The 13,654-nt window shown below is 42.7% G+C and overlaps 1 protein-coding gene across 3 annotated transcripts in view; it reads right to left on the reverse strand.

Moving 5' to 3' along the window:
* The window catches only part of CHD8 (chromodomain helicase DNA binding protein 8), a 61,549-nt gene extending 48,741 nt beyond the window's left edge, over positions 1–12,808 (reverse strand). For all 3 annotated transcript variants that reach the window (XM_008159795.3, XM_028136765.2, XM_028136761.2), the window contains exon 1: positions 12,592–12,808. The gene's annotated coding sequence lies outside the window, so the exon portion shown is untranslated. The remainder of the gene's footprint in view (positions 1–12,591) is intronic.
* Between the last annotated feature and the right edge of the window lie 846 nt (positions 12,809–13,654).

Genomic DNA, 13,654 nt, shown 5'->3' on the forward strand with positions numbered 1-13,654 from the left:
TGCCCGGGTGGGAGCAATGTTAGGGCGGAAGCTACAGGCTGGGAGGCTCGACAAGCCCAGATGGAGAAAAGGAGCTGTGCCTCACCCTCGTGTAGGAATAGAGGTGCCTTTACCTGCAGCGGCGTGGGGGGCCGGTTCGCCCCTCTCGCTGTCTCTCCAGCACCAGTTCCCCCTCCTCCTGCGCAACCTAACATCATGCTCCAGCCCGCCCCGCGCCCTCATTGGCTAAACTGGACTGCCACTCACAGAGAAGCAAAGACGCAAAACAGCGTAAAAGGTGGGACTTGGGAGAGTTTCCCCTCCCCCGCCACCGCGGGTTAGGTTGAGAGCGCACGGAGAGGCCTATCCGGTTTCTAGGGCCCAGGCGAAGCCTGCAGCTTGCTTGGAAAAAAAAGGGGCCTGGCCAGAGGAACTGTCTCATGCTGCGGGAAACTAGTCCCAGGGATTAAATTCCCTACCACCAACACTGTATTCTGTACACCAAAGAGCTTAAACTCAGGAGGGAGGGTTCCACTCCAGGCAAACTCTGCCTCCTCCTGAACTCCCTGCCTTCTAGCAGCCCTGTCAACTCTTCTGCTGTAGTGACTTGACCTACCCATTAACGGAGGCCAAATCTTCTCTCCATCATGGGAGCGAGGCAGTCCAGTGCTGGGATATGGAGGCCTTTTACTCTTAAAAGATAAAGCACTCTTTCTGCCACAACTCCAAATGCTGGTTTGCATTCTTGACACTCCAACCCGTGGGCAGCAGTATCTCTTTCCAGGAGCCCTCCAACATTCCCAGCCCCTCCCCTCCAAAACAGCCCCTCAACCCACCACAAACCTGGTCGGTCTCCTGCCCCCATCTCATTTCTGTTAAAACTGAACTCCTTTGGCATACTGGCCAGTGTCCACTTTGCTATGCCACTTGAGATCACTCTAATCCCCAATGAGACTAGTCAACTCCAGAGTGATGGTATGCAAGCTTAAATCCCCCAAAGTAAACTGTTATTAAAAAGAGTTGCTGATGATCTGACCACATTTCCTCTAAAATGTAACCATTAAAATTCTACTTTCTGTACTCTAGGACACAAACGAGGAAGCAGATTAACTTGGCTGTAGAGCTCCTATTTTTAAACATTCTAGCATTACCACTATTGCTAGGAACACCCAATTACCACTTCGGTAAACAGCATTACTGTTTTCCCATTCACTCAGGCTCAAAACCTCATCCTTATTTCATTTCTTTGCATTATCAAAATCTTATTTATCCTCTAAGATCTATATAAAATGCCTCTTCATTTTCTCTACATTTGAGTATTTGATATACCAAGTAATGTGGTTGTATTAGAAAACCAAAGAGGAATAGATATGACCTCTACCTTCAATATATAGGAGTATATTTGAGTGTAAATGTGGGGAGAGGATAGAGTAGGGAATTATGACAGTAGTGACAAATGTAAACAATTATAATACAAGGTGATTTGTGCAATGAAATAAGCAGAGGGCTATTACAGAAACAGATGAAAGAGACTTAATTCAGTACTTTCTTAATGGAGGAAGAGTTAACTAGGGAAGGCAAGTGGCTACAAAAAAGATATTCAGGCAGCAGGAACAGTAAAGAGGAAAACAAAACAAAGCACAGCAATGAGAAACAACTTGAGACCTGTAGTGGAAACTTTAAGTAGTTCTGTAGTTCAGTCTTGACAAAGTGTAAATCACAAAAAACAAATTAGAGGGAGATGAGATGGAAAGAATAGGTAAGGGCCAGACGCTGCAAGGAGGACCTTGAATACCATGCTAAAGCATTTTTTAAAAAATTTGTTAATCCTTACCCCAGGATATTTTTTTCACTGATTTTTAGAAAACAGAAGAGGGAAGAGACAGAGAAAGAGAAACATCAATATGACGGAGACATATCGATTGGTTGCCTCCTGCATGTGCCCTGACCTGGGCTGGGGATGGAGCCTGCAACCGAGGTATGTGCCCTTGACCAGAATCGAACCCAAGACCCTTCAGTCCGTGGGCCGATGCTCTAACCAGTGCGTAAACCGGCTAGGGCTAACGCATTTTCTTACAGGTGGATGAGGAACCACTGAAACAGGGAATGACATGGCCAGAACTGCATTTTGGTTAGCTAACTTTGGCTGTTAGGGAATAGATTTGGGGGATGAGGGTACAGAGTTCACTGAAGCAGTTAGGAGGCTACTATGGTAGTCTAGAAAAGGGTTGTATAGTGATATTTGCTGATTTTTCTTTCTGCCCAGCAACCAAAAGCCCCCTTCCTACATTGGGGTAATAGCTCAGATAAGAGTCTTCAATGGAAGGCTGGATATTAACTCCCACTACAGAGCCAGGGAGCAGGGGGACGGAGGAGGATGTTGGAGGCGGAGGTCTCACCTTCACTTCCTGGCAGAGACAAAGCACACACATGACCTAGGCCCATGGTCGGCAAACTGCGGCTTGCGAGCCACATGCAGCTCTTTGGCCCCTTGAGTGTGGCTCTTCCACAAAATACCACGGCCTGGGCGAGTCTATTTTGAAGAAGTGGCGTTAGAAGAAGTTTAAGTTTAAAAAATTTGGCTCTCAAAAGAAATTTCAATCGTTGTACTGTTGATATTTGGCTCTGTTGACTAATGAGTTTGCCGACCACTGACCTAGGCTAATTCAACTGGACAGTCCTTGGGGAACTTTGACTTTGAAGAGGTAATGCAAAGAGCCAAAAAAGCAGTTAGACAACATTCAGCAATGGCAGACAGCAGAGTATTACTGCATCACCTTAAACAGACTGTTCAGTGGTGTGACCTTGGCTATGTTTTCCACATCTCTAACTTCCCTTGGTTTTAGATCATTTTTTAACCCAGATTCTCTAGCATTTCCATTGATTTTGTAAGCCATACAATATCCATCCAATAAATTCCCTTTCTGCTTAAGTTAGCCAACTTGATTTTTATTGTTTGCAAACAAGATGATTAGAGCAATGTGGTGGTTCAAAAGGTAATGACGGGAAGGAAGGGAAAGAGCTGATTAATGCTTATGAGATAAAAAATGGTAGAACCTGGAGTTTAGAGGCAAAGCGGAGTTCAACCATGTTGAGTTTGTGGCCTATAGTATGTTGAGTAGTGCTATTCAATAGGAGGTTGGATATATAAATCTAGCAGTTGGCTTGGTGATAGATGTAGAGTTACCAGTATCTAAATAGCACTTTCAAGAGTGAAGGTTACACAGGGAGTGGGAAGAGCAAAGCAAGAATATGAAAAACTGCACCAATATTGTTGGGGAGACAATAGAGAATACTGGGTTCTGTGAAGAATCGGAGAACCCGTCTATTCCAAAGAGAGTGGCTGCTATTTAGCTCTAGTTAAGTGTTGCCATATGGAAATGTACATCCAAGGTTGAGAGAGAACTTCAGATTTTTCTCAAGCCAGAAACAAAGTTTATGTAAATCTTCTAGGTTTTAAATGTACACTGAATAAATAAATAAGATAACTAACTTTTTAAAATATTTTTTTATTGATTTCAGAGAGGAAGGGAGAAGGAGAGAGAGTTAGAAATATCAAAGAGGCAGAATCACTGATCAGCTGCCTCCTGCATCCCCCCAGTAGCCTCCCTAGTGGGGATTGAGCCTGCAAACCGGGCACGTGCTCTGACCAAGATCGAACCAGTGACCTCCTGGTTCATAGGTTGATGCTCAACCACTGAGCCACACCGGCCAGGCATTTTTAAAAAGTGTTTAAAACTGTATACAGGTTAAGCAAAAACGCTTAGCTGGAAACCCAATTAATGAGCTTTTTGGTGAGAAAAGCTAAGGAGGAACTCAGGAGAACATCAGGATTTAAGAATCAGAATAAGCTACACCTACCAAGCAGTTAAAGAAGGAAAAGCTAGAGAAGCAGAGTGGGCAATGTCACAGAAGCAAAGAGAGTAGAGTATTGCAGGGGAGAAAGAGTGATCGATTATACTGAACAAGCAAAAATGTCCAATAACAAATGTCCATTGTATTTAATAACTGAAAACCTCCTTGATCCCTACTTTTCATTGTCAAGCCAAAAGTAATCAGTGGGATACGAGCTTTCACAGCATTTTAAGTACTTTTTAAAAATAATTATCTTCTATTTTGTATTTCATTTATATTTGTACATGGAGGTATAAAGAGCTTTCAAATCAGAGGGATGAGGGTTCAAATCTTTGTCCCACCAAGTAAATTAACCTTTTTGTCTACAAAGAGGGATCAAGTTACAGGACCACTAATGAGGATTAATAAAACACCTAGCACAATATTTTGCATATACCACTATGTCATAGGAGGTACTCAACAAACATTGCTGGATAGATAGTTGGGAAAAAAATTTTGGTTTTGCCAGTGTTCTCCACCTAATCAGTTTTAGTGGGATCATCACCCCAATTAATGGCCTCTAAAATAATTAACTTCAGCAAGTTAATTCCTATGAGCTTGAATGTACAGTCTAGCTCTCTTCCTCTGTATTAAATCTAATTTAAGGCAAATGGGAATAACTACCCTTTAGATTCCAGAGTCTGAGGACCATGCTCAACTAACTGGCTTTGTTCAGTCTAAACCTACGATCGAGATGTTCTAAATCACTAGTATCCAACTTTGAGTGGTGAGAGACCTAAGTTAAGACTCTCAGGGATCCAAGGAAGGGCCATAAAGATTTCAGAAAAGTCAGTCACACCCTGAAACACTTTTTTCAATTGGCTTCCAATATACCACACTTTTCTGGTTTTCCTCCTACCTCTAACTGGTTCTCCTTTGTTATTCTCCTCTACCAGCCTTTAATTGTTGAAGTTCACCAAGCTTTGGTCTTAGAACCCTTTTTATTCATCATTCTATACTTTCTTTTCAAGACTATCTAATTCACATGCATGGCCTCAATTATTATTCACTTTTTCCACCAAATTATCTATATGCTTAATGTCTCCTGAACTAGTGCAACTGCCTTCTAACTGGTTCCCCTCCATTCTGCCTGTTTAATTTTTATTTATCCTTCAAAGCTTATTTCAACATCATCATTTCGAAAAAAAGCTTTCCCTGACCTTCAAGGCACAAAGCCAAATTTATGCAGTATACGTTACATGACAGGCACTCCGCTAAACAATGCAAATATAGAACCCATTTCATTTTCTTAAGCCTAAAATAACTATCGTTATTTTATAGATGAGAAAACTGAGGCACAGAATGATAAGTAATTTTCCCAACATCCACAGCTGGCAAAAGCAGTGCCAGACCCAAATTCAGGCAGCGTGGCTTCAGAAGTCACAATCTTAACCACCCTACTACATTATGCTCTAGGTTACATGCCCGTTATAAACTGTCTTGTAACATCCACAACTTTTCTGTAGTGCAGACTGAACAACTGATTATAGTATAATAGTTTGATGCCCTTCCCCCCATATTAGAATGCAAATTCCACAGGTCAAGGACTGTGTGTAACTTGTTCATTACAATATTCCCTTTGCCTATCGGGTGGTAATAGACGTTCAATATACATTTGTTGAAGGAATGCATGTTCAACTTCCAGCCAAAGGTTTGTGGGAGTGAGAGGTAATGGGGAGGTTTCTGGCAAAAGCAAGGGCTTCTCTCAGAATGCAGAGATAGTAACAAATTAATGGGCAGTGGCACATTTTTCTACCAGAAGCATTCAGAAGAGGCGTCATAAAATCATAAGCATCTTCACATTTTAGGACCAGACACAGCTTTTACATATAGCAAAAGGGGCTACAGGCAGTACCCATAAAAACACTGTTTTCTATAGTGGGACAGTGTTGAAAGTAATGAAATTTTAGTCATCTTCTTTAGGCTTGGGACCATAAAGACTCAGTGGTGGCCAATTTAAAGCTGTGGCAAGCAGCAACTAGATGACACTATACCCATATGACTCGAAAATAGGGCATGGATTCATTTTTAAGTCAGCCTCATTATGTGTTTTTTTTTTTTCTTCCAGTAAATACCTCTGAGTTTTGCTCTCTCTGAAACAGAAAATAAGAGCCTAATCTTTAGGTCTTTTGGTCAAGTTAGACTGGATCTTCCTCTTCACTGGCACATGGTCACCAAGGTCAAAGTAACATTCTGGACTACAGATGAGGAATATATAACTGGATCAACATGTCCACCTTGTATGATGCCACTTTTGGTCATTCAGCACAGTAACAATATATACGTAATTTAGGTAACAGAATCCTGGTCCTCTTATTCCCCCCCTCCCCCGCCACACCGCTCTTACATGTTCTACTTTTACTGGGGCAATATACATACATTTGCTCAGCCTAACAGAAAAATATAAATATTTACTTTATTTATGAGGGATTGTTTTCATTGCAACATTTATGTTAAAAAGGTGTGTGTGGCAGGGGGAGGAGAAACATTATAAAGCACTGTTATCACACTTGTGCCTCTAGGCACAAAAAATGACCCCAGTGACATGTGACTAATGAAAACTCAGTGTGCTACTTTGACGTGCATTGGCTAAAAATATGGAGTCATTTGCAAGACGGACCAAGTGATTTTCTCATGTGGAGCTTAAAGTATTTCACATGCTCTTATCTTCAAAATTACCAACTTAGCCGAAACCGGTTTGGCTCAGTGGATAGAGCGTCGGCCTGCGGACTCAAGGGTCCCAGGTTCGATTCCGGTCAAGGGCATGTACCTTGGTTGCGGGCACATCCCCAGTAGGGGGTGTGCAAGAGGCAGCTGATCAATGTTTCTCTCTCATTGATGTTTCTAACTCTCTATCCCTCTCTCTTCCTCTCTGTAAAAAATCAATAAAATATATTTAAAAAAAATTACCAACTTAAATAAAAGAAACTATTATTTTTTTTTGCCTTTTAACAGACGGAGATACAAAAAGAAATGTTATATTCTCCAGGTTCTACAACTGCTAAAGGTACAGCTTTAACAGGCTACCAGAGGCCTACTTGTCTCATGTTGTGGTCAAAGCGAGTTCTCCCACAGGGGTCAGCACTGAACCTTTAGATAGGGGGAAGCTAGATAGTGAATGGGGCTTTGAAGTCCAACAGACTCGAGTCCTACTCCTAGTTAAGTTACCTGACTTCACTCTCTTATTCTTTTCTCTTCTGTAGAATGAAGCTAACTAACATCACATATATTTCAGGATTATTCTGAAGATTAAAAGATAATATACAGCCTGACCAGTGTGCTCAGTAGTTGAGCGTCGACCCATGCACCAAGAGGTCGCAGATTCAATTCCCGGCTGAGGCACAAGCCTGGTTGTGGGTTTGTCCCCGGTGGGGGAGTGCAGGAGGCAGCCAATCGATGTTTCTCTCTCGTCGATGTTTCTATCTCTCTCTCTCCCTTCCTCTCTTTCTAAATATCAATAAAAACATATCTAAAAAGAAAAAGATAAGGTACAATATTTGGCACACAGTAGGAAAATAAAAAGAAGTTTACTATTCCCTGTCCAATAATTTAAAAGAGCACCTCTAAAGACTTCTCTCAAAGCAAAATTACTCCTTTGAGACTTGGCTGAGCTGATCTACTACGCATAATGGTGCAATACTGAAATAGATGTAAAAGTTTCACAATTACAATAGCAGGACTGCTGGGCGGGATGAAAAGACTCTGCTGAGAAAGCAGTAAAACCCTTTAACCTCAAGCCCATGGAAAAGACTTCAACCAGCACTGGTGTCTAGGGCAACATCCAGGTAATTCAATTAATCATTTTTCATCTTTGTAGGAATGATGCCAGTGTCTATCTCCTACTACTCCATTTACTTCACAATGCCTGCTCATGGGAACTTACGTTCCCTTGGTAGTTCATACGCCCGCATCCAGCTGCCTCAACTTTTGACTCCCGTGGTCTTTAGGAGAGGAGTGATCGTTCCCTGTATGTAAGACCTTACGAAAAAGATTGCCCCAACAGGAGGCATATCTGAAAAATAAGCAAAAGCACTACATTTTACAGGAGAATTGATGCGTTACTAATGTGGTCCAGACTCCACAGACAAGAGGTAAAAAAAGAGGATGACTGAGCACTGATTAGAATGAAGAAACCACCGAGTAAAAAGTTCAGTGTCCATGCAACTTGGTAGCCCCTATTCAAAAATCCAAAGTTTTCCCCATTCAGTTTATTGAGGCAGATGTATATCTGATAAAATCATGTTCTGTTACAAAATCCTGCTATGGCCCTGGCCGGTTGCTCAGTGGTTAGAGCATTGGCCACAGGCCCAAAGGGTCGCGGTTTCAATTCCTGGTCAAGGGCATGTACTTGGGTTGCAAGTTTGATCCTGGACCTGGTCAGGGAATGTGGGAGGCAACCAATCAATGTGTCTCACAACCATGTTTTCTTTTTCTCTCTCTTTCCCCACCCCCCTTTCCTTCCTTCCACTCTTTCTAAAAATAAATGGGAAAAATATCCTCAGGTGAGGATTTAAAAAAAAAATATCCTGCTATGATTTGGACTTTAAAAAGGCAGCCCAACTACTGAAATCACCATTTCCTCAAGGACTTAACGAAAAAGAAAATCCCATATCGTTAATGGGACAATGTACAAATTATTCCATGTCCCAAAGGACTAATTCCCAAAGATGTAGTGGACCCCCAAAGTATGTAGTGAAAGAAAAAAATGAAAGTATGTAGTGGGGGCCCAGCCAGGGTGTTCAATGGTTAAGCATCGACCTATGAAAGGGGAAGTCACAGTTGGATTCCAGGTCCGGGCACATGCCCAGCTTGCAGGATTGATCCCCAGTGTGCGGCGTACAGGAGGCAGCCTATCAATGATTCTCTCATTTGATGTTTCTATCTCTCTCTCCCTCTCCCTTCCTCTCTGAAATCAATTAAAAAAATACTTTAAAAAGAAGGAAGAAGAAGAAAGTATGTAGTGGGGAAAAAGAAAACACAAAATCTTTGGATATTCCATGGGTTTCTATAATGACAATGAAAGACAATTGGAGAAACCTGAAAGATTTTACAGCACTTGAAATCCTTTCTCTCAGGTGAAATTAAGAATTAAGTTAATATACTTCCTTTCTCAGAGAAGTACTGACATTGTTTTAGAAGAATTACAGACTCTCAAAACCAAAAAGTCTTATTATAGAATTAGTAGTTACTGGAGTATTGGGGCATTACCAAAGAATTAGAACTATCACATTTAATGTGCTGACATACAGGGGAGAAAAGCAGCACAGTCCTATTATTGCCTAGTAATCTGAGTAGCATGTCATACAATTGCCTTTTTAAAATGAAATAAAGTCTGAAAATGCCAAATAAAATTAAGCCATACACCATAAATTTATCTGGAAATGTACAGAGGAAAGGGATGTTTCATCCTTTCAATGACAAACCCAATATTTTCTTAATAATTATGCTTAAGAGTAAGTTTCTTGTTAAAATCCTTGACTTGTCTTTGAATTTTTTTTTGTATTTTTATTTAAATAGGAGTGAGCCTGATGTTCTGGGAAGTCTTCACAAACACACTAATAAGAATATATTTAGATAGTCTGAAATTGAGGCTAGAACATTGTCTACAATTTTCTAAACATTGTCAGTCCAGTTTCTGTTTAAGCCTGCTGGACTTTGATTATCATGTAACATACGTTAGTGGGTAGAAATTAAGTGTTTTATTTTTAAAAGTCTCCTGCTGCAATCTGAAGGCAAGACTTAAAATATTTTTTAATTGATCATTTTGCTTCATTAAACAACCAAGAACCTGGTGAAGGACAGAAAGTAATGGATAAGTAAAAGGTCAAAAAAAAAAAAATTTACAGATACCTATAGAGGAGCGTAATGAGAAATGTGTAGTTTAAATTTAAAACATCCAGTAACTACAAAAAGATGGACTTATTTTGCAATACAAATACAATGAAAATCTAAAAGGCAGTATGAAAGAGAACACACACAAAAAGAGCTAAATTACAACTTCACACATGTACACACCTAAGACAAAACTGAGAGGTTAAAAAGAGGGAAAAATCATTCAGGATAAAATTTAGAATGTAACAAGTGGTTAAATAAACTTTCAGGCAACGGTAAACAGTTTCATATAGAAATACAACTATCACTTGGGCACCAGAAACCATTTAGTGTTTCTCTACATTCCTTAAAAGGCCTCAGCAAGACAGAAGCAAAAAGGTGCAATGTCAGTGAATAAAAAAAACATGAAGTGAACAAAATCGTAATGGAGGATGAAAGGAAGACCACACTAACTTTGTAAAGAAAAGAATAAAAAATGTATTAAAGAGGAGCTCTATAAACTCAAGCGGAATAAAAGATGAAATGACTGCCTATGAGACAATCAAATGTTAAAGGTCAGATAGTAGACTCAGTACTAGGTTGGTGACGGTAGTGTAAGGGTAGTTCAGGCAAAGGCCTGCAGATTAGGGACTTGCTCAAATGCAAGCCCAGAAGAGGACTGACTTCTAGGGGTGAGGGTGAAAGGTCCAGAGAAATATTTGTCTCTGTTTATCCCCGAGGTATTAGGCTCAATGTAAGCTCAGAAGATATCTTAACTCTTGCAGGGCTGTGGACACAGTATCTCTCAAAGAGCATTTGGCATCTCTCTGAATGTTCTGAAAGTGTTACAGTATTTCAGCAGATGGGAATATCAAATCTCATTCTTTCAGCAAGCAAGCACAGTTCTTGGCACCCACCAATTAATCTTAAGTGGTAGTTTTGCTTAGAAAGATCTCGCTGTTTTTAAAAGATGTGTGCAATGGTTGTTGTTGTTTTTTTTTTAAGACAGATTCCCCCTCACCATCCTACCTTAGCTATCGGAAACTTGACCCTTCACATAAAATGTCAAATTTTTCATTTTACAACCAAAACTCTGCAGTGGTGGTTATTATAATGCCAGGATTCTTCCACTCCAGTACCCAGCGATGCTGCAGACAAGGCTGTCCTAGGAGACACAGATCTGTGTTTCCTGGTGATTCACAGCCAGCTCAGCAGATTTGTGTCATTTTCTATCCCCGTCTAAATGGATTTTGTCAATTTGGGAACTGACAACATCAAAAGGCCAGATGCAGAAGACAGATCAAACAACATGGAGAAAGTGTGAATTGTGCAAGTACCCGTACACTGCTTCATCAAATGCCTTATCAAAATCCATTACTTCTTTGCTACTTCAGTTTTAAACCTCCCACCCGAGCCTATACACACACACACACACACACACACACACACCTACCCTGTCTTTGGCCAGGGTACTTCATCCTGCCTTGCAGACCCACCGGTATGCCACTCTTGCAACTCAGGCCTTCTTAAACGAAAAATGTTTTCCTTATCATAACTCTGGTTAAGGGGCAGGATAATACCAAAATACGTGGAATGGGAAGCTTCTCACATTCTGGCCCTGAGAGGTTGACAATCTGTTCTGAAACCTATTTGGTGACCAAACTCAAAAGAAATTCTGCAGAAGGCATTATCTAATTAACTAACGGAGGACATTATTCACATCACAAACTCAACATCGAGTATCTGAAGTGCCCTACACACCAGATGGGCCCTGAGCTGATGGTAGGATAACCCAGTCCGAGAATCCCTACAGAATCGACAGGCTCAGAACAGCAGAGGAGTAAACGATCTGGGGCTGTCGGTGTGTGCGATGGCAGGATGCAGTGGGCACCGATTATGCGGCTCCCCTGGCTGGTGTGTGGGACGTTCTTTAAAAGAGAAAACAAAAACCAAAAACATCGAATACCAAGTCTTTGACTTTTGGCTCACTATGCCCAGTCACCGAAAAGAGTGGCCCACGAAACAGCTATCCCCCTAGATACCTACACTGTACCCCGCTTCCTCCAAGACCTCGACCACTTCAGGCCGGGCCCTTCACAGGCAGGGGCGGCTGCCTCTGCACAGCTGCTGCAGTGGCAGGGAAGTTTCCTGCGACACTGGAGACAGGTAAATAAAGAAACTGCCTTCGCTCCGAGGTGCGGGGAGGGGTCTTCTGCCAGCGAAGAGTTTACATAATGCAACAGAAAACCAGGAAGCTCTGCAGACCTGTCAACGGAGAGGCCAGGCTTGGGCTCCTCTCCGCCCCCACTCCCGCCCCCACCCCTAAACACTCTCCAAAAGCCTGCTCTTCTCTCCTGAAGATCCACAGCCATTACACGTAATAATGTGTAACAATCTGCACACGCTTACCCCATGCGTTCCTATCCACTTTTACTATCAAAATACAAGAACACAAGCCAAAAAGAAAAAAAAAAAAAAAACACCCCCAAAAACAAAAACCCTAATCTCTCACTACTGAGTCCAAAGTATGGAGTAACCAAACGGAGCCGGGGAGTTCTCCTTCCTCCGAAGGGGCAAGGAGAACCAGGAGCTGCCCTAAAATCTACACCACGCCCAGTAACGCAATGACAAGCCCTAAACCTCCACAGCGGCCGGGGCAGCTCCCTCCGCGGCTCGGCGCCGCTCGGGCCCGGCGGCCGGCGGCCGGCCGCTCCCCCGGCCTCTCACAAAGGAGAGTGGTTCAGTCCAGAGCATCCCCCAGCACCTGATCCCTTAACAGCCGGCGGGCGGGCTGAGGGGCGGTGGATCGAGGAAGAGGATGAGTTACTGAAACCAATCCTAAGAGCCTCGGCCTTTGCAAAGACCCTTGGGCCAGCATTGAGGAGCGGGCACGAACGGGAAGCCTACCTGAACCAGTCCCGGCACTTCCTTTCCAGCCAGCGTTTCAACTCACCCTTTCGGAGAACAAGGCGCCTTCCGGCGGAGCATGGCCAGCCCTCGCCTCAATCTAGCTTGCTAGTAGTCCATTCTCGCCCGGCTCCGCCCACCTAGCTTCCTCCCACCAATGACAGGGCCGACGCCCGGCCTCTTCCAGCAGGGTTGTGTGAGTCCCATCCAGGAAGTCTCTCGAGGGCGGGGGGGTGGGGGGTCCTAAAAGGCTCCGAAGTGTACGTAGGCGACCACAGATATGCCTGATTGAAAAATAAAATCTGGCGGTAGCTCCTCTCGGCAGGCTCAGTTCGCAGGCGTTCAGGCCCCTTGGCATTTCTTTTGCCCCCGCCGTTGGGGGCGCTCTAAACGAAAACATTGAGTTACCTGTTTCTGGGAAGCCATCTTGGATCGGGCTGGTGCTCTGGAGCAGGAGGAGAGAGAGCTTAGAGAAAGTGAAGCTCTTTTCGGCGTTCTGTCGGACGGCTGAGGTCCAGCTCCAACTCCTTTGTATGATAAGGATGTCCCTTGCTCACGATGGGGAGACACTGGAATATTGCTGAATGTGGTGAGAAGCAACCGCCACCCCCTCCCATAGGAGTGAAGCGACCTTATCAAATCAAAGCAGCAAAGAAAATGAGTTCTTAGAAAGACAGTGGGTTTTCCCAGTTCCTGGAATAATCCTTTCTGGTCACCTCACTCCCCAGGACATCAGCGTAAGACCAACCTAAGTTATATCTCTATTCTAGATGCTTCTAATCCTTAGGCTTCACTTGCAAGTTTTCCAGTGTTCTGACTTTGACAGTACATAGGACTGGGAGTCCGTTGGAAATGAGAAAACAGGATTTAGGGAAGAACTTTTTTTTTTTTAAAAAAGGACTAAATTCACCAGTAGACCCAAACTACTTGTAAATACTGATAGAGCAAATGATAGAAGTCTTAAGAGAAATTATATGTAAGGAAGAGAGCCATTAAGGGACAGCCTTAAAAACATAGGCAGCGGAGAGTAATTTTCTAATAACTGCATTTAAATAGGAAAGGA

This window comes from Eptesicus fuscus, chromosome 5 (assembly GCF_027574615.1).
Source record: "Eptesicus fuscus isolate TK198812 chromosome 5, DD_ASM_mEF_20220401, whole genome shotgun sequence".
Lineage (NCBI taxonomy): Eukaryota > Metazoa > Chordata > Mammalia > Chiroptera > Vespertilionidae > Eptesicus > Eptesicus fuscus.